The sequence below is a fragment of the Haliotis cracherodii genome, unplaced genomic scaffold, assembly GCF_022045235.1.
Source record: "Haliotis cracherodii isolate W230 unplaced genomic scaffold, xgHalCrac1.p SCAF_15, whole genome shotgun sequence".
Lineage (NCBI taxonomy): Eukaryota > Metazoa > Mollusca > Gastropoda > Lepetellida > Haliotidae > Haliotis > Haliotis cracherodii.
This window is the reverse complement of record NW_027266270.1, coordinates 2,698,313-2,719,697: the sequence shown is the minus strand read 5'-3', so window position 1 is coordinate 2,719,697 and position 21,385 is coordinate 2,698,313. Positions and strand designations below refer to the sequence as shown.

General features: G+C 39.4%; 1 long non-coding RNA gene across 1 annotated transcript; it reads left to right on the top strand.

The window, feature by feature from the left end:
* The first annotated feature begins 16,602 nt into the window (after positions 1–16,602).
* LOC139461715 (uncharacterized) lies at positions 16,603–20,755 on the top strand. Its single transcript, XR_011653000.1, has 4 exons — positions 16,603–16,644; positions 18,802–18,834; positions 20,020–20,159; positions 20,654–20,755. It is a non-coding gene; the product is annotated as an uncharacterized lncRNA (long non-coding RNA).
* Positions 20,756–21,385: the final 630 nt, after the last annotated feature.

Genomic DNA, 21,385 nt, shown 5'->3' with positions numbered 1-21,385 from the left:
GATAGATACCCCTCCACTGCACTGATCCACTGTCTCATTGTGAACTGAAACTTGTGACATATCCTCCTCGACAGTTGTAGTCACTGTCTAATGGGGAACAAAAGGTTGTGACAGATCCTCCTCGACGGTTGTAGTCACTGTCTAATGGGGAACTAAAGCTTGTGACATATCCTCCTCGACGGTTGTAGTCACTGTCTAATGGGGAACAAAAGGTTGTGACATATCCTCCTCGATGGTTGTAGTCACTGTCTAATGGGGAACAAAAGGTTGTGACAGATACTCCTCGATGGTTGTAGTCACTGTCTAATGGTGAACTAAAGCTTGTGACATATCCTCCTCGACGGTTGTAGTCACTGTCTAATGGTGAACTAAAGCTTGTGACGTATCCTCCTCCACGGATCTGATCCATTGTCTCATGGTGAACTAAAGCTTGTGACGTATCCTCCTCGACGGTTGTAGTCACTGTCTAATGGGGAACAAAAGGTTGTGACAGATCCTCCTCGATGGCTGTAGTCACTGTCTAATGGGGAACAAAAGGTTGTGACAGATACTCCTCGATGGTTGTAGTCACTGTCTAATGTTGAACTAAAGCTTGTGACATATCCTCCTCGACGGTTGTAGTCACTGTCTAATGGGGAACAAAAGGTTGTGACAGATCCTCCTCCACGGTTCTGATCCATTGTCTCATGGTGAACTGAAGCTTGTGACATATCCTCCTCGATGGTTGTAGTCACTGTCTATTTGGGAACAAAAGGTTGTGACAGATCCTTCTCCACGCTTGTAGTCACTGTCTAATGGTGAACTAAAGCTTGTGACGTATCCTCATCTACTGTTTTCGTTCACTGTCTCATGGTGAACTGAAGCCTCTGACATATCCTCCTCCACTGCTCTGATCCACTGTCTCCAGATGAACTGAAGCATGTGGCATCTCCTCCGCGGTTCTGTGGTGCACATCAAGGCTCAGTGTCAGACGATTCTGTATTGGTGACACAACACAGAACGTGGTGCACAACAAGTCTCAGTGTCAGAAGATTCTGTATTGGTGACACAACACAGGACGTGGTGCACATCCAGGCTCAATGTCAGACGATCCTGTATTGGTGACACAACACAGGACGTGCACAGCAAGGCTCAGTGTCAGACGATCTTGTATTGGTGACACAACACAGGACGTGGTGCACAGCAAGGCTCAGTGTCAGACGAACCTGCATTGGTGACATAACACAGGACGTGGTGCACAACAAGGCTCAGTGTCAGACGATCTTGTATTGGTGACACAACACGGGACGTGGTGCACAGCAAGGCTCAGTGTCAGACGATCTTGTATTGGTGACACAACACGGGACGTGGTGCACAGCAAGGCTCAGTGTCAGACGATCTTGTATTGGTTACACAACACAGGACGTGGTGCACAGCAAGGCTCAGTGTCAGACGATTCTGTATTGGTGACACAACACAGGACGTGGTGCACAGCAAGGCTCAGTGTCAGACGATCCTGTATTGGTGACACAACACAGGACGCGATACACGTGGTTTGTGTGTTGATGTAATAATGTAAAGTGTTCAGAGTGTCAGCTAACACCCTGACAGGAAACGAGCGACACTGCAACATATGAGCGTGACATATTGCGTTTCAGTATTGGACAGGTCAGCTAGTTTTTAAAGAATTTCTATCGTGATTTTCGATTCTCCACATGGACATTGTAACGGGCTGGAGGTTGAGACATGGTAGTCAGGATTGTTGATGGCCCACCCAAAACTTCTGTTATCATAAGATTATGTTTTAAACGTACTTAACTGAGAACGCTGACAAATAATAAAACTCATTGTTATTTAAGATATTTGATGACATTCGCACGAAGTATCATTTTACGCGTTTTTCAGTTTTGCAGTTAGATTATTATTTTCTATAGTGTTTGTATAATTAATGTACTGAAAAAATAATAATGCCCAATGGTAGGGGAACTATTGTTGCATAGTGCCATTTTTATAGGAACAAAATAGTGCGGTTATTATAAGAACAAAATAGTGCCATTATTATAGGAACAATATAGTGTCATTATTATAGGAACAAAATGGAAATAAACGTCTATGGAACAATTATAAAATTTGGCAATAAATGTTTCTAGTTGTAGATTTACTTAATCATGCCAGGCATGTCACGGAATTGAATGGAAAGGTGTTTCTGTAGACGTTAAATTGTCTTGCAACATCACGCAGACCCTCATTTTCGGACAGGCGTGGCATTTCGTAATGTTGAATAATTGTGTAATTTTGTTGTTTTTCTGAATGGTTGTTGTCAGCACGATGCTAAACAATACATATGGAATCCCGTTAACGCACATGTTTTTATACCCATTCTAGGGTAGTGAAATGCATGGGGCTTGCATAAAAGTCAACTTTTGCATGGAATGCATGCTTTTCTGTAGCAGTTGCGTATTTGTGACTTGATTTCATACATGTACTACAATATTGAAAACCAAACTTTACTTGTTTGAAAAAATACACTATAATATATATAGTGAGGCAAGTCTCATACGTTTACTACTTCGGTGAAACCCATGAGCACGGGTATGGTGCTGACAAACCTAGAAACATAATCGGGGCAAACCGGGATTCGAACCCACAATCACAGTTTTCTGGCGTGCCCAAGGGACGCAACTCTGCACAGCGAATCGCGTCGCCTCATACGACTGGGCCACCTGTGCCCCCTAAACATTCACAGAACAATTTAAGACACTGTATTCGTATTTTGTTGTGAAACGCCGCACTCAGTAATATTCCAGCTGCATGACGGCGGGGGGGGGGGGGGGGGGGGGGGGGGGGGGGGGGGGGACACCAGAAATGGGCTTCACACATTCATACCCATGTCGGGAATCGAACCCGGGTCTTCGTGCGGGACGAGCGAACGCTTTAACAACTAGGCTACCCGACCGCCCCCTCTAGTGAGTGAGTGAGTTAAAACGTAACGTCGCATCAACATTATATCAGCCATATTGCGACGAGAGTAAGTTGATATATTCAAAAGTGATTCAATGATTCAAGGTTATGTTTATAAATATTTTTTCAAACATATTTGGGCATGACAATATCATTTATACAGTTTTAAAACACGGGCTATAGGCCACCAGTAACCAAAGCTAGGCCACTTCGCTGGGGATCATGGGGACCTACAGTACCCCTGCTTCCTGCATGATACCCCAGCAGGATTTATGTCATCACTTTAGTTATTGGTGTTTGTGCACAATACAATCCATTATTAAAAAATACTCAGCAATAAAACTCTAGTTGATGTTAGTGACATCGATTATGATTGGTTTTGATTGATGGATTGATCATTAAAGGTTTTATAGGTGATCGGGCAACTAAGCCCATTTACACCTTGCCCATAATAAAGGTTTGCTAAGTACCTAGATATTTCATAAATTTAGTAAAACTGCGTTAACATGAGCAAAAGTAACCATCTGAACGATATTTCTAGAACATAAAAGTCCAGCCAATGAGAGGTCAATATTGAGAACTGTTTGAGACTCCACCATTGCATTACGCTGATGTACATACTTTTGGCAATGCAGTAAAGAATGAGCTACATTATCAAGCTGATTACACACTGTACAATGTGCAGAAATGTCTTGATAATGACGAAGTCTGGTTGAGTGAACCTCCTGTCTCCGATTGTTTCGAGATAAATTGGATTGTGTTAATAAAAAGGCTCGATGCCATGGAGATGACGTCCTTTTAAGGATGATGCCCATCTCTGTTGCAATTAAGTTTTAACATGGATCTTACTGATTGTGCCTTATTCTGCAGGAGAAGGTAATATTGTATCATCTTGTACTGACTCATCAAAGTCTAATGCAGCTTTAGCTAATTTATCAGCTTTCTCATTACCGAGTAGTCCAACATGAGCAGGTATCCATGAAAATTCAACATCTAACAGATCTTTACTTAGTTCATTAAAAAGGTGGAGAATAATGTTGATTAAATCCTGCCTCGCTGGGATAGATCCTACTCGAATTGCTGGTAAAGAAGTGAAAGAGTACTAAAAATGACCGCAGACACCTTAAAAATGAATCCAACGCAATGCTTCAATGATTACTCCAAGTTCAGCAGAAAATACTGACAAGTAAGCAGCCAATCTTATAGAAATGTCTCGTTTTTCATTGACAATGAAGACACAAGAACAAACACGACTGGACACTGGGCAATCAGATTCATCTGTGTACATTTGCATGGCATTTATCCACTGTAAACTTCGCATATGTTCTTCGGCTATGGCTTCAACACGAGGTGCTGGCTCAAATTTAGTACCTAGCATCTTCTCCCTTTGCATGGAAAGCTTCGTTTTGATATTATATTAGGCGCACATAAAATATACACATTGAATGCGGAAGCCGTTTCAAAAAGACAGAACGTACAGGCGTCTAACTGGTATTTCACTCGTAGTGTTCAAACCATCTGTACAAGCCCAGGTATGTGGAAAACTGTTCCCTAGCTGCTCTGAATGACGTCTGGCGTACAATATGTGGTGGTATTGACCAGATTGAGTTGAGTATATCTTCGTGTTGACAACGTAATCACATCCATGTGATATATACAACTACATATAGTGTAACACTCGATTGCTCATTGTATCGCATAGGTACTTTGATACGTAACTCAGTTGTCTGCTATCGTGTTTTTACGTGTGTGAATGTTTGTAACAAACGTGATACTGCCCGATTTAGATTTTACAGAGTTGTGTCCCTTTAATCATCTTGGTCAAGTCATAAACATACAATTGTCGTTAAGTTCACTGTAAGTGTGGCTTGAATGGTAATCAATTATGTAATAATATCAAAGTCATTATCCAGCTTATATGTGTTTTTCGATATGCCTGAAGTTTAACTTCAGGGCAAAATTGTTCTGTTTTGATTTTGCTAATTCGAGCAGAATTCCGATTCCAATGCATGAAGAAACAGATCAGCAAGAAGGGGAGCACAATTGGTGCCTAAGGGGAATGCCTACATCTTGCCTAAACTAAATGACATATCTCTGAAATGTACATAGATGTTATCGATGAAAAAGTCCAACATTTGACATTTTGTTTTACCTTTCAGTTTTTTTCCAATTGTCCTGAGAATAATAACAAGATACATATGTTTATCAGATTTTGCTTTTCACTCGTCAAATGGTTTTCAAATTGCTTTAAAGTCAACATCGTTATGGGTTTTGTTCGTTTGTTTGTTGCTTAATGCCACACTCAGCATTATTCCAGCTTTATGACGGCGTTCTAGATAAGCGAGTCTGGACCTGACAATCCAGTGTCTGATTGGACTGGTACACAATCGCCATAAGGGCGGCATTGCTGTACAAGATAACGTTGATTTGTGGCAGAATGCTGCTCTAAAAACCAGAGGATGAAAAAGTGAGAACATTTTAATTACATGCATACAAAACTGTCAACATGTTTTTTAACCACGTGGCCGAAATGGCGTGGATCGATGCTCATGTTTTTAATCTTTCGTTTGCCTGGTCTAGATTCGAATATTGACAGGCTGTCGTGACAAAGCTGGAACTGCGCTGACTACGTGGTTAAACAACACCTACTTACTATCTATCAACATGTATGTGAGATGCCATTATGGACACTTTCCGCAGACATAACTCAGCACATTATCATGTCAAACATAATGTAGCTGCAGTTATCAGAAACATGTGTCATAGTCGCCTTTTTTATTGTAAGCGTGGGTTGCTGTAGGCCTGTTTTAACCCGGATCTTCACTGGTATTGTTATCGGTAACAGGATGTAACACAACACTGTTCATCTTTTTTGCTAAACTTTTAAGATTTATACAAATATTTGAAATGTGTTTAATTTAGGATTACAAGACATATTGATTTAGTACAGGTGGCGCCCACGCTTCTCTGCATGAGAGCACAACCGTGCCTGGTAAACAGCTATCATGTACGTGTGTCTATAGGACTCGCCGTAAAGCTACGACTTAAACGTGTTCTATCGATTAGGTTATGATTGACCATTTACGTTCACCTATACATCAAGTGAGTGAGTGAGTGAGTTAATATTTAAAGTCACATCGGCAATGTTTCAGCCATATCGCTATCCATCAAGAGCCTGCAGAGGTACATGTTATCACTTAAAGACTATAGCTGTGTTTCCATTCATAAATCCGATATTTTTGGAATAAAAACGGTATAAAATTCGACACAGAGAATAAGATGGTATCAGTACATGGTAATAACTCATTTATCTCCCCAAGTTTCAGTCCATATATAACATATATGTGTAAGATACACTGAGGCCACTCGATTATCTCACTTTATTTCACAATCAACAGCACTATATAAGATATGTGTGTAAGCTACATTCAAGCCACTCGATTATCTCACGATATTTCACAACCCACAGCACTATATAAGATATGTGTGCAAGGTACATTGAAGCCACTCTATTATCTCACCATATTTCTAAATCCACATCACTATATAAGATATGTGTGTAAGCCACATTGAAGCCACTCGATTATCTCACCATATTTCACAATCCACAGCACTATATAAGACATGTGTGTAAGCTACATTGACGCCACTCGATTATCTCACAATATTTCACAACCCACAGCAGTATATAAGATATGTGCGTAAGCTACATTGTAGCCAATCGATTATCTCACCATATTTCACAATCCGCACCACTATATAAGATATGTGTGTAAGTTACATTAAAGCCACTCGATTATCTCACCATATTTCACAATCCACAGCACTATATAAGATATGTGTATAAGTTACATTGAAGCCACTCGATTATCTCACCATATTTCACGATCCACATCACCATATAAGATAATCTGTGTCAGCTACATGGTAGCCACTCGATTATCTCACAATATTTCACAATCCACATCACTATATAAGATAGATATTTGTAAGCTACATTGTAGCCACTCGATTATCTCACCTTGTTTAACAATCCACAGCACTATATAAGATATGCATGTAAGCTACATTCAAGCCACTCGATTATCTCACCATATTTCACAATCCGCACCACTATATAAGATATGTGTGTGCAGGCTACATTGTAGCCACTCGATTATCTCACCTTATTTCACAATCCACATCACTATATAAGATATATATGTGTAAGCTACATTCAAGCCACTCGATTATCTCACCTTATTTCACAATCCACAGCACTATATAAGATATATATGTGTAAGCTACATTGAAGCCACTCGATTATTTCACCACATTTCACAACACACAGCACTATATAAGATATATATGTGTAAGCTACTTTCAAGCCACTCGATTATCTCACCATATTTCACAACCCACAGCACTATATAAGATATGTGTGTAGGCTACACTGTAGCCATCCGGTTATCTCACCATATTTCACAATCCACAGCACCATATCAGATATATGTGTGTCAGCTACATGGTAGCCACTCGATTATCTCACCATATTTCACAATCCACAGCACTATATAAGACATGTGTGTAAGCTACATTGAAGCTACTCGATTATCTCACCATGTTTCGCAATCCACAGCACTATTAGGATATGTGTATAAGCTACATTGAAGCCACTCGATTATCTCACCATATTTCACGATCCACAGCAGTATATAAGATATATGTTTGTAAGCTACATTGAAGCTACTCGATTATCTCACCATGTTTCGCAATCCACAGCACTATTAGGATATGTGTATAAGCTACATTGAAGACACTCGATTATCTCACCATATTTCACGATCCATATCACCATATAAGATAATTTGAGAAAGCTAAATTGTAGCCACTCGATTATCTCACCATATTTCACAATCCACAGCACTATATAAGATATGTGTGTAAGCTATATGGTAGCCAGTCGATTATCTCACCATGTTTCATAATCCACAGCACTATATAAGATATATATATGTGTAAGCTACATTGAAGCCACTCGATTATCTCACAATATTTCACATTCCACATCACCATATAAGATAATCTGTGTCAGCTACATGGTAGCCACTCGATTATCTCACCATATTTCACAATCCACAGCACTATATAAGATATGTGTATAAGCTACATTGAAGCCACTCGATTATCTCACCATATTTCACAACCCACAGCACTATATAAGATATGAGTATAAGCTACATTGAAGCCACTCGATTATCTCACAATATTTCACATTCCACAGCACTATAAAAGATATATATGTGTAAGCTACATTGTAGCCACCCGATTATCTCACCTTGTTTAACAATCCACAGCACTATATAAGATATTTGCGTAAGCTACATTCAAGCCACTCGATTATTTCACTTAATTTCACAATCCACACCACTATATATGATGTATGTGTGCAAGCTACATTGTAGCCACTCGATTATCTCACCATATTTCACAATCCACAGCACTATATAAGATATGTGTATAAGCTACATTGAAGCCACTCGATTATCTCACCATTTTTCACAATCCACATCACTATATAAGATAATCTGTGTAAGCTACATGGTAGCCACTCGATTATCTAACCATATTTCACAATCCACAGCACTATATAAGATATAAATGTGTCAGCTACATTGTAGCCACCCGATTATCTCACTAAATTTCACAATCCACAGCACTATATAAGATATGTGTATAAGCTACATTGAAGCCACTCGATTATCTCACCATATTTCACAACCCACAGCACTATATAAGATATGAGTATAAGCTACATTGAAGCCACTCGATTATCTCACAATATTTCACATTCCACAGCACTATAAAAGATATATATGTGTAAGCTACATTGTAGCCACCCGATTATCTCACCTTGTTTAACAATCAACAGCACTATATAAGATATTTGCGTAAGCTACATTCAAGCCACTCGATTATTTCACTTAATTTCACAATCCACACCACTATATATGATGTATGTGTGCAAGCTACATTGTAGCCACTCGATTATCTCACCATATTTCACAATCCACAGCACTATATAAGATATGTGTATAAGCTACATTGAAGCCACTCGATTATCTCACCATTTTTCACAATCCACAGCACTATATAAGATATAAATGTGTCAGCTACATTGTAGCCACCCGATTATCTCACTAAATTTCACAATCCACAGCACTATATAAGATATGTGTATAAGCTACATTCAAGCCACTCGATTATTTAACTATATTTCACAATCCACAGCACTATATAAGAAATAAATGTGTAAGCTACATTGTAGCCTCCCGATTATCTCACCTTATTTAACAATCCACAGCACTATATAAGAGATGCGTGTAAGGTATATTGAAGCCACTCGATTATCTCACTATATTTCACAATCCACAGCATTTAGGCTAAATGCATAGTGCTTATTCCTCATACAGGATATTTACCATCCCCAAACACACAAGCGTGATAACCTCTTTATCATATAATGATAAGAGCCACACAAATTGTGCCAGGGTACATAGCGAACAGCGTTACACGGGCAAATGTCGTTCAGTACAGTGCAAAGCCTTCCGGCAATTTACAACCGTTTGAAGATAGTAGTCATGTTAATGTGCGTCTTGAGGGGTGCGTCAACGTCCATTAGGATCTGCATACTGTGCGCAAGTTATATTAACTGTATCCTCATCCATGGGTTTTCTCAGATTAGCTTCCGTCTTCTTTTTTCGTTGGTTTGAATATTGCAGATTATCCAAACAGAAATACTATATTAACACCAGAAGGTATACACTCTAGGTGCCTCGACTGCATGAGGTATGGCCCTTTGAATGTATGGGTGGTAACCCTGCAACTTTTGCAACCAGACAGAAGGAATGGCATCTAATTATCACAAGACTTACCCAACATCACCAGCAAGCAATGTTCGATGCTGATCGACCACGTTCTGACAGACCTACAGTTATAACACCTGCGCAAAATCGCTGTATATGGGTACCCCATCTCAGCAACAGAAATCAAGGAGAAATATGAACAGCTGCTGGGCCAATACGATTCGACGAAGAATCCACGCTGATCTACGCCACTGTCAACACCAATGTTTATTTAAGCGGTTGTACACGAGCAATATATAATTCATTAACAATTATTTACTTAACAACAAAAGTATATTTTAGTGTATTTTTTAAACAAGTAAAGTTTGGTTTTCAATATTGTAGTAGAGCTGCTGAACAAAAGTTTGTTACATTCACAAATTTCGTAACAGTTGTTGCGTTCGTTCCCCCCAAAAGTATTAAAGATGGTCTTTTATTGTCAAAATAAGATAGTCCACACATTTTACATGCAAATAAGGCAAAACAAATGTTGATATTATGCAGAACATTGAGTTAGATTATGGATGCAACACAGTTACAGCTCAAGTTGCGGAGGTAAATGCTACAGGTATCGCCAGTCTGTCTCGGTGAGTACACTCATTTTGAACATGTACTATCTAATGTTTATGAAACAACTAAACCTGCAAAATTCTTCGAAACATTAATTGCTTTAGAATGTAATATACTCATTATGGAATCTAATTTAAAGATACTTACAAAATTCCTACACTGTACAAAGGGTTTCATGACTTGATGTCCGGTGCCATTATAAATTGGCATTACCAAAAAAGATATTATCTGTTTTCTTTAGCAGAATTGTCTTAGATAACGGATTTTTTCAATATCTGCTGCCGCAAATATGACAAAGCAATGAAATTTAAGTGAAAGAACCCGGATTGTCACCCTCAGGCACACTGGACTGAAATGGAAGGAAATTCAGAAAGTGATGGCCGAAAAATACAATTGCAGTGTTACAATACATGGTATAATAAAGTTGATGAAAAAAATTGATGCCACAGGAGATGTTATTGATGAACCCAGGTCTGGCAGACCAAGATGCACAACAGAAGGAGAAGACAGATTGATACGCAAACAGTGTATGATAAACAGATTCTCAACTCTCAACATTTTGAGGGGCATTGTGCGGAAAAGTGTTGGTTTGAGGATCAGTCACATGACAATCTCAAGACGTCTACAACAATTTGGGTTGAAATGTTACGTCTCTTGTAGAAAACCCCTTCTGAATGCAAGGCAGAGAAAACTGACTGGGCAAGAGCACACGCACATTTCAGAGTGGCAGATTGGAACCGTGTACTTTTCTCCGATGAATCTATTTTCAGATGTTTTAGTAATAGGCGTAGGATGAAAGTAAGGCGTCTCCAAAATGAGAGATACCGCAGTTATTGTTCACAGGTGACCGTAAAACACCCACCCCAGGTGCATGTTTGGGGACTCATGTCAGCAAATGGTACCGGTATTCTTAAAAAGGTGCATGGTACTCTTAATTCCCAGAAATATCAGACTGAGATCATCAATGACCTCAAAACACAGTGTGAATGCCTTGTATTTCCGAGTAAAACATTCCTATTTCAGCAAGATAAAGCCCCTGCCCATTTTTCCAAGAGCACTCGTGTGTTTTTGGCTGCCAGAAACATACCATTATTGGAATGGTCTGGTAATTCCCCTGACATGAGCCCTATTGAGACTCTCTGGGACATTATTGGCAAGAGAGTTGCTATGGAAATGCCTACATCAAGCCAGGAGCTCTGGAATTTGGTAAAGAAATATTGGTATTCTGTCTCAAAAGATACCTGTCGTGGTCTCTCTATTTCTTTAGTCGTGTAAAGTTCGAATGGTCAAGTTATTCATTAGCAGTATCAGATATATTCCGACCCAACAGGCACCATTGGCATCAATCAAACCAATCAAATATAAGTGACATCAAACAGGTCTGTCTCATTTGAGATATGCATTATCAACAAAATGGACTGATGACATCTTTATTATCAAAGGACGATCCGGTTCAAGGCAGTTTTTATGCTAATGAACTCCAATGAGTAGACGATCCTGCTGATAGTAAGTGGGCATTGAAGACGATACATAAGAAAATAATGAGAGCAGGCCAGAAGGAAGTCCTTGTGAAACGAAATCTTTTGAGATTAATCTTTCAGTCTCAAGTGTACTTAGTCAATGGTGAGATAGTCTGTAATTATTCAACCACCTTTATCCAGTTATTGCTCACTCGACCACTCCTCTGTTTTTGCGCGGTTACCCCCGTATTGCGTAGTAAAGGCGTTGGATATTTACAGTTTATACACCTATTTTAGTATGACGTCATGGATGGTCAGAACAATACTGACTGCAGACGCCTTAATGATCCTACTGTTATTTGAAAGCGTGTGTAATTTTCATCTTGGTGGGAGTAAGGAACTTCACAATGTTATCAACATGGTGGTGGCACTGATTACCATCTTTTAATTTCTTTTGGGATGACGCGACGAGGGATCGAACCGGGGACCTCCCGCCCTCCTGGCGGACGCTCTACCATGTGACCACGTTGATATGGTTTGGTTTGTTGTTTTACGCGGCACTTGGCAATATTACAGCTATATGACGGCGGTCTGTAAATAGTCGGGTCTGGACCAAACAATCCAGTGATGGATATCATGAGCATCGATCTACGGAAACAGTCCGGTTTTTACAGAACTAGCAAATGCAAGTACATATCAATGTAGATTTGAACAAGAAAAAAGACACAATGCAAGTTGATCACAAATCAAATAATCATGTCAAAATGATTTTCTGGATACTATTATGACAGGAACATTGTACAAACGGGCGTTTATTGATCAAACATTACGCGAAGCACAAGTAACACGTGTGGTGTCACTTCGGGAAAGCGACTCTGTTAGTAAAATGTCTCTGGTCACCCATCAGTGAAGGAGCACTGTTAACCTTGTAGCGCCTCACGAGCAGTTTGGGAGCTGAGAATACATTTCGAGTGCACGCGTACGCTGATCAAATGACGGGAAAAATAATGTCTAAGCGCTGAGCACAAACTTTTGCGTTGCAGTGTAGTTGTAGTTTTTTACCTTATACACAGGACACATGCCATAATTTAAGTATTGCAGTTTTAGTCTAATTCATGTTTCGATGAAGCTCCAACTATATTTATTTATAGTGACCGGATCCGTGGTCTGGTGGTATAGCGGCCGCCTGGAGAGCGGAAGGTCGGGAATACGATCCCCGGACGCGTCATACCAAAAGACGTTAAAAGATGGTACTTGTTACCCTGTCTGGTGCTCGGCATTAAGGGGCTTAAACAAGGACTGGTCGGCTCGGAGTCAGTTTAGTGTGTCTGAGTGGGGTATTCATGTTAAACTGCGGCATGGTATCTCAGTGGGCTAGTGGAATGAAACTTGGCATAGGTATTAGTCTTTCTCAACATAGGAACCACCAAGAGTTACACACTTCTCCCATCGTTTTATGCAACTATGGAGAGCTCGCTTGTAAAAGCCCTCATTTTGCGTCTCAAACCAGGACTTGACTTCAGAAATCAGTGTTTCATCGTCTGTGAAACGTTTTCCCTTCAAATATGACTTCATGGTTGGAAAGAGGTGGAAGTCAGATGGTGCAAGGTCAGGAGAGTAAGGAGGATGTGGAAGGATTTCATAGCCACAGGACCGCGCTTCTGTCTGGTCAACATGAGAGTTGTGTATTGGAGCATTGTCTTGCAGGAGACGGACATCCTTGGTCAGCATGCCACGCCTCTTAAGCTTGATATCGTCCCGCAATTTCCGCAGCAGTAAAGCATAATAAGCTCCTGTAATTGTGGTACCCTTTGCCAAGAAATCCATCATCACTACTCCGTGCTGGTCTCAAAATACCGTGAGCATGACTTTGCCTGCAGAGAGTTGGACATGTGCCTTCTTTGGGGGTAGTGACTCCACATGCTTCCATTGCATAGACTGAACTTTAGTCTCAGGATCATAGTGATGGACCCATGTTTCATCCTGTGTGATAAGTCTGTCAAAAAAGTTTGCCTGGTTTTTTTTTTTGCACATGTCCAAAAGATCCTTTGAGCAATTGACTCGTTCCTGCTTTTGGAAAGGTGTGAGAAACCTGGGAATCCATCGTGCAGACACCTTATGCATGTTCAAATTGTCATTGATGATTTCTTTCCACAGACCCTACACTGATCTTGACATCTTGTGCTAACTAGCGAACAGTTATACGTCGATCTGCCAAAATGGCGGGCTCCACTTGATGGATAGTGTTCTCATCAATGGGGGCGACCAGGAATGGCAGCTGTTTCCACAGATGTCCGACCACACTTGAACTGGCGATGCCAGTGTTTAACAACGTCATATGATGGTGCTTCTTCCCCATAAGTCGCTTCCATTTCATCGAAAGTTCTTTTGGTGTGCGACCTTTCAAATATAAAAACCTAATCACTGCTCGGTATTCTACTGGCTCCATTGTCACACCCTACTCGATCATAACACCTGTAAAAGTGGTAAGATTAATAGTTCGGTGCTGCAAATTCAGACATTACCCACAGATACATGTATCATTACACATGTGAAATATCAACCAAATATGATAACCCTAAGTGGTTTAGGGGAAATCTTTAATGAACACCCTAAATCGGCATCAGTCCGGACTTGTAAAAAAAGCCACACACACACACACATGTGCATGCATGTCGCTATATAAGTGCAATAATGTTGGACGAGACGTTAAACCCCATTTCACCTGACCTCAAAATTATTCATTCTTGGATAAACACGGTCAAGGGATAAGATAAACCTGTTATAGACGTACAGGTCAAGGGATAAGATAAACATGTTATAGACGTACAGGTCAAGGGATAAGATAAACATGTTATAGACGAACAGGTCAAGGGATAAGATAAACATGTTATAGACGTACAGGTCAAGGGATAAGATCAACATAGCATTTGACCAGAAAAGTCAATCTTAATAGTCAAAGAGTAGAAAGGCATATTTCAAATATTGCAACGTGTCAGTGCGGTCTTTATCTAGATTCTTCACTACAGTTCTGTTTTACTTGGCCTTTTTATGACATTAGATGCTCTATGTACGGCTATACAAAGGATTTTAATCTGAAAAAAGTATTTTGTGGTAACAGAAATTTAACAAGAGATGTCAACCACAACATGGTGTTGTGATGTTCGTCACATGATTTAATAGAAAAAGTGGGAGGTCCGTGCGCCGAGCTTAAACATATAATAGACTTATATGCGTCTTGATAATATGAGTGGTCTTCTTACTGTAATTTGTATTGTTTCTTGACCTTAAAATTTGATGTCTACACAGATGTAATTATGTAACAGGGGGCAGTATTTACAAAAGCCAGTTGGGCCTGTTTACCAATCCCTTTCAAGTTAAGTTGAATGAGATACGTTTAAACTATTTCTTTTATTTTCTTACAGATCATCACTATATTTCTCTGATTCTCTGGTTCGCTCGTCACGCAGAAGACCCGGGTTCGATTCCCGACATGGGTACAATGTGTGAAGCCCATTTCTAGTGTCCCCCGCCGTGATATTGCTGGAATATTGCTAAAAACGGCGTAAAGCCAAAACTCACTCACTCACTCTGATTCTCTGGTTTAATTGAGGTAGACTGAAAGTAGTTTCGCAATGATGTGTTATTTCACTTGAGTGAGGTATTATTATATTTCTAGATAAATACAGCACATCATCACTGAATACATAACACATTGTTGTTGGTTGGATGTGCACTCCCCGCCAGATTCACTGCACCTCAAAGTCAGCCGTGTGTAACGAAGCGGTTATTTGGCATTTCTTTTGCACATATAGCTGCACTTGCTGACATAAGATAGATAAATCTTAGCTCACGGGTGTCCATGCTTCATTCACTATACCTGCACTTTCTTCAGTGTAGATACACATAAGTTTGATAATGGCTCAAATTTTTAAAATAAAATTTGCACCCAGTCAAACAAACAATTGGCTACCCTATAGTTACGTAGAATAGTAAAAAAGGCTACACACTATTTTATGAAATACTTCACTTCTCGTCCACACATTGAGGGTTAAAACGTGGGGGAGAGACGTTCCTATCTAATTTCAAACGTAACTATGGCGTGTTTTCGTAGTTCTGATATAAAGTTGTGCAGGAATGGAACATGTGTAGATGTATGCACTACCCATAAAAACAGGATGCAAAGACATTAAACAAGTACAAAACTTTAACCCCAGAGAACAACCAGCCTGACCATCCACCCAAACAGATTCCACGGGGCACAAAGCGGCAAAATGGCGGTGAAAACTGTATGAATGTAACACTGAAAATCATGCATTGCCTTATGATTCACTTAGTCTTAATGTTCATGAGCAATAGCTGATATTAAGGCAGGTATTAAAGCAGCTTTGAATTCATATTTCGAATGCACATCGTACTCTAGACTCCTATATTCCTTTGCTACATATGATGATGTAGGAAACATAATTAGTTGTCTAAAAGAACCCATTATTGTGCACATTCAAGCATGAGCGTTGCATGTGTGAAAACAGTTACATAAATAATCTTGTTGGTATACAATTTATCATGTGGGTGGACAATGCAATTTTGTAGACGCCGCTTATCAAAATATGAAAAAGGGGATCATTGACGATTGGTGAATAACATAAACCTTAAATTAGTGCCAGGATCTTTAAGACGCGTGGGTCGCTGATCCCCGGATGTTCGCTACTATAAAGCCTACTGCAGACACTTGTTCGCTACCCCATCTCCGGCAAGGCGCAAGATAACACGATCATCAACAAACCCTGGTAAGTATTTCTTTACCCCTCATATCCTCGATATGAGCTTCTGTATTATTCACTTATGATTTAATCCTGTTGTGGTCACATCGGGGCATAAACTATACTTAAATTGTTGTGTCTCTGCCAACGAGAAGAAATTACTTACTGAACTGTAATATTTACATGGAAAACAACATCAAAATGAATACTTAAAATAATACAGGAGATATGAAACTTTGACCTTTTGTTCGACAAACAACATGATACGTTAGGCAACAAACCAACACTTACCTTTTTTTGTAAATGATGTGAGAGAGTGTTACCGGAAGAGCAGGACATGCTTACTCTTTTCGCGAGCACCTAAGGTCATTAGTCATTTTCAGTGATCCATTCATATAATGTTCACCGCTATTTTGCCTTTACGCCTAATGGCATCTGTTTCGGCAGATACTCGAACTAATTATTCTGCAGGCGTTAACATTCTATGTTTATATTAAATATACAAGCAACTAGGAAGACACGATACAATAGAGAAGTAGTGGTAAATAAATATAAATCTAGTATTTGATTGACATTTAAAAGTGATTCACATAATAGAGAGAATTTATGGATGTCAACGTCTTTATTATGAGGAACACAGCCTTTCGGAGTATATATATGCTTACTCCTCCAACAGGCGATTTACTTGATGAATGAGTAAGCATATATTCCGAAACGTTGTCTTCTCCACAATTCATCAATGGAGTAAGCAAATATTTCAAAACGTTGTGTTCTTCATAATATAGAAGTTGAAATCCTTAAATTCTCTCTCTTAAATATTAATATGTTTGTGTCCACTTTCAACTGAAGGACATATTTGAAAAAGCAATTATTTTGTTCTCCAGGTTTTGATACTAAATAGGGATGAGGCTCTATATTCATAATATATAAAGATAAAGGTTGTCATATTAAGGTAAATTTCTTACATTCGAGAAAATAGTGAAAGGCATTTCCGCATAGCAAACCACAAGAGTAAGATATAATGTCAGGCAAATTAACTTCAAGCAAATCACCATTCAGATTGCTACAACAATGTCTAAGTTGAGACACAGGACCGGGATTTTGCTCAACATTACAACACTCAGAAAAGATGAGGATTGATATATACAGAATACTACACTGAGTTTCGTTAGATACCAGTTTTGCGAAACGAGTGGTGTTTCTATTGTATCTGACCTAGCAAAAGCAAAGTCATATACAACAGAAAGTTCGTGAGTTTCGTTAAGATGGTATCTAACGAGAGTGTAGTATTCTATTTATTACCAACGTTCAACATGTATTTAAGTGTAAATAAATAACAATTTCGTTCGTTAAACAGACCCAACCGAAACTGGTTGCAAGTCTTAATGCGCCTGACTACTGACATACACATATGTCCAAACATGAGCATTGTTGATATTTCTATGTATAAGCATTAACAAACTGTTCCTACTGTCATTCACACTGCCCATATCCACTGCTGGACAATCAACATAGTTGCGGTCCTTTGATCAGTCTGCTGAATTTACATGCTCTCCGAACAGTTTTGGAAAAGGGAAATTAGAGTTCGTACGTCTAGATATCGGGTCAAATAGTTTAAACTGACTTCCTTTCGCACCACTTAACTCAGATTGAAAGTTGCGAAAGAGGCTGGTTGCATCACGCTTATAGAGACCCAGATCTATTTGTTGGTTGGTTGGTTGTTTAACGCCGCACTCAGCAATATTCCAGCTATATGACGGTGGTCTTTAAATAATCGAGTCTGAACCAGACAATCCAGTGATTAATATCATGAGCATCGATCCACGCAATTGGGATCGATGACATGCATCAACCAAGTCAGCGAGTCTGACCACCCGATCCCGTTAGTCGCCTCTTACGACAAGCATGGGTTGCTAACCCGGAAAGATATTTTTGTGGTCATACATGGCAAATGGCTATGGCTCGATTATATAATGTCCGTAGCAGATCTGTGCATAGGTAATATAAAATCGAAGCGAATTTGATGCGCACGCACGCACGTACGCAAACACGCACATTCCTGCATATAGGTCGCTAAAGAAGTGCAAAGATCATGAACGCGCCGGTAAAGCCCATTTTCACCTACCCTCACCTTCGTGTATTTACCTACTTGACACGTGATAATTCAGTAATGTTCTTTTTCAGGTTTGAAAGCTCCAAACACCTGCAGTGAGAATGGTATGACAGAATCTCTGTATTTAGTCAGACTAATGACTAAGAGAATATCTATTGCTGTATTGCATCAGTCCTGATTAGGATTCATTACTTCAACTTTATATTCTTATTGCTCATTTAATCAGCATGCGGTGGAACCAGGGATTGATTCAAAGACAAGATGTACAATAGGAACTAAACAGAATAGTGCAGCCGTTTCGTGACAGATATAGGGTCAGGTGTGCACTTTGTGACAAACGCATGAAACGTGGCACAATGTAGGTTATGACATTCCAAATATTTCAAAATACAGGGCAACCCAAAAGATCCAATATGGCCGCCATGGAAGAATGAAATTCTTGTATATCTCATGTGAACATGACCCACAACCTAAATAGATAATGAAATATGAACATTTAGGAACGCATTTACCCAACACCACATTTGTCAAGTAAATAACTTTGTTATAATAGACTATTGATCTTGATTTAGATCATGTAAAGTGTGAAACAAATGTGCATTTCTATATTCTTCGGCACATCTTTAAGGCATACTTCATGAAGGCTAATTAACAATACCAATATTGTGTACTCATATGGTGAACACAATGATAACAATAGAATATTTAAAGAACAAAATTAGAATTTTTGAAAGATGCGGCAAATGGCTAATGGTTTGGTTGGCTAGGGACAATTAATTGTGATCACGGTCGCCACCACATTTGCAAAGCGGGTGTACTAATTAAGCAGTGGCCAACATGTATCACGAAATAAAAAAACCACATTTATTAATATTCGGTTAATGCCCTTATGAATATACAATATTGGAATACCTAATTGGCTTTAATGATGTATGTCTTAAAGGTTTGCCGAAGAAGAAAGAAATGCATATTGTTTTTCTTTTTATCGCACTTTAGATTCCCTAAATGAAGATAAATAGTATGTTATGATAAAGTTATTTACTGTACAGATGTAGTGTTTGGTAAATGTATTCCAAAATAATATATATAGATTGTGGGTCAAGTTCATACGAAATATACTAGAATTTCATTCCTCTATGCGGCCATATTGGATGTTGTGGGGTGGCCTCATATCTCAAAATATATAGAATGTCCTAAACCACAACATGGGCAACATAGTTAAATACATGTTGACAGTTCTGTATGCCTGTGATTTAAAATGTTCTCACTTTTTCATCCTCTGGTTTTAGAGCACCATTCAGCCACAAATCAACGTTATCTTGTACAGCAATGCCGACCTTAATGGCGACTGTGTACCAGTCCCGGGAGACATAGCGGATTTGAAAGGCTTTAAAAACCGGGCACAATCAGCCATTGTAATCCATGGAAAGTAAGTAAATCCATTTCACACAAATCAACCTGGAATGTGTCACACCGTATTTACAATATATTCAGACCCGTGAAGATCCAGGATAAAATAGGTCTTCAGCATCCCATGCTCACCGTAAGAGGCGACAAACGGGATCGGGTGGTCGGGCTCGCTGACTTGGTCGATGCATGTCATCGTATCCGAATTGCGTAGATCGATGTTCATGATGTCAGTCACTGTATTGTTTGGTCCAGACTCGATTATTTAAAGACCGCCGTCGTGTAGCTGGAATATTGCTGAATGCGATGTTAAAAAACAAACAAACACAATATATTCAGGTCACAAGTTAGATGTTTGTGATTAGTGGTGGTTTTAGCTTTCATACACCATCAGAAATATAAAGAACTCTGGGCTATGTTAGGTACAGGGCGAGCATGGATCAACCATCAGTGTATTGACTGTTCATCGTGGAAACATACTGGTGTTCTTTAAAATTTCTACCTTCTGGATTTCAGTTGGGAGCTGACAAGCAGTGCGGGAAACACTTATGCTATAACCGAGGGCACCGGAAAGTATACAAACCTTGGTACTTTCAACCAAATGGCCGTCTCCATCAGGCGAACCTAAGGTACGTTCATTTTCTTCTATAAAAAACGCCTATTGACGAATGCCTTACATTTCTGAGAATATCAAGAAGTGCCTTTGCATACGTCCACTGAACTGGTACTCTGTACGTTGACTGCCTTAAACTGAGACATAATCGACTCGAAAAACCTGAGGTGTTAAAAATGGAAAGAAACTGAGAATTTGATCTCAGAATTCACTATTGCCTTCAGCTTGCCTGAAACCAGCACTAGTATCTATATTTTTGTATTATCCATCAGATGACAGAAATCTGTTCTAAAGGAGTAATTTAATTGCTTAAATATCCATCTAGTCGCTTATTCAATGCGTGTCCATTATTTATTTGCAGGCGACGTTGCCATGAAGTACGACCCTTTCAAGGAAGGATGGATTGAACAAGAGCTGATTTAGCAGCCACCTTAGCTTAATGCTTTTTCCTTGTTATATACTCCAGATTACCTTGCTATTAATGTCCAATATTTGCTTTAGTGGGTTACGCTCACTGCCTTTTGGAACAGAATTTGAATTCAAATTCATCAATGGTCATTATTTCAAAGAGCAATTACAGAATTATAACCCCAAATACGTTGCCGGTAATTTCTTAGTGAAATTCTAAAGATCGA